Source organism: Gossypium hirsutum, chromosome A06, assembly GCF_007990345.1.
Source record: "Gossypium hirsutum isolate 1008001.06 chromosome A06, Gossypium_hirsutum_v2.1, whole genome shotgun sequence".
In the NCBI taxonomy this organism is placed as follows: Eukaryota; Viridiplantae; Streptophyta; class Magnoliopsida; order Malvales; family Malvaceae; genus Gossypium; species Gossypium hirsutum.
In genome coordinates this window covers 63,179,899-63,180,832 of record NC_053429.1, presented here as the reverse complement: position 1 = coordinate 63,180,832, position 934 = coordinate 63,179,899, and the positions used below count along the sequence as shown (strand labels likewise).

The following is a 934-nucleotide window of genomic DNA, read 5'->3' as shown; positions in this document are numbered from 1 at the left end:
CCGTTTGTTTCTATAGAAACTAGACTCAGAGAGGAATCTATACATATATGGCATGACTCCTAATTATCTCTGGTTAATTTATAATAAATTTCCAAAGTCGGAATAGGGAATCCAGAAACCGTTCTGGCCCTGTCTCACGAGAACCTGAATCTCTCTTAACATACTGTCCATATGATCGTTTCGTTACTTTCCTATGAAAATAGATTCATCAAGGTTCGTTTAAATAATTTATTCATTATTTAATTACAATCCTACTATTTTAGTGATTTTCCAAATCTACATCACTGCTGCTGCCAGCATCTGCCTTTAAGGTAGACTTTACCTATTTCATAGTTTCCATGATTCAACTAGCCCTTTTAGCATGAATAGCACAAATTATGATAGTGATTAACCATTCCATACCAAATGATTATAACATTATGCTCAAACATATATAAGCCATTTTCGGACATCCGATAAAATTGGAACGATACAGAGAAGATTAGCATGGCCCCTGCGCAAGGATGACACGCACAAATCGAGAAATGGTCCAAATTGGGCTGTTCCTTTATTTGTTTTTATTTAATACATTTTAATATTCCATTTACCTTTTTGTCCTTTATAATAATACATAATTTCATATATGCCAAACCACCAATCTCCACTATCATAAAGTAATGGTTTAATTGATAAATAGGGACTTCTACTTTAGTAAAACATGGAAAATAAACACTTAAACAATTAGAATGTAACTTTTTGCATTTTACGCGATTTAGTCCTTTTTGCTTAATTAACTATCGAAACGATAAAATTTTTCAACGAAACTTTAATACCATCTTTTTGCCACTTTGTAAATATTTATAAAAATATTTACGACTCGATTTATAGAAATGAGGTCCTGATACCTCATTTCCTAAACCTACTTGACCTTAGGGTCATACCACTTGAACTTAAT

The 934-nt window shown here is 32.1% G+C and overlaps 1 non-coding gene across 1 annotated transcript; it reads left to right on the top strand.

The window, feature by feature from the left end:
- The first annotated feature begins 437 nt into the window (after positions 1 to 437).
- On the top strand, positions 438 to 539 carry LOC121231309 (U6 spliceosomal RNA). Its single transcript, XR_005929370.1, has one exon. It is a non-coding gene; the product is annotated as a U6 spliceosomal RNA (small nuclear RNA).
- Positions 540 to 934: the final 395 nt, after the last annotated feature.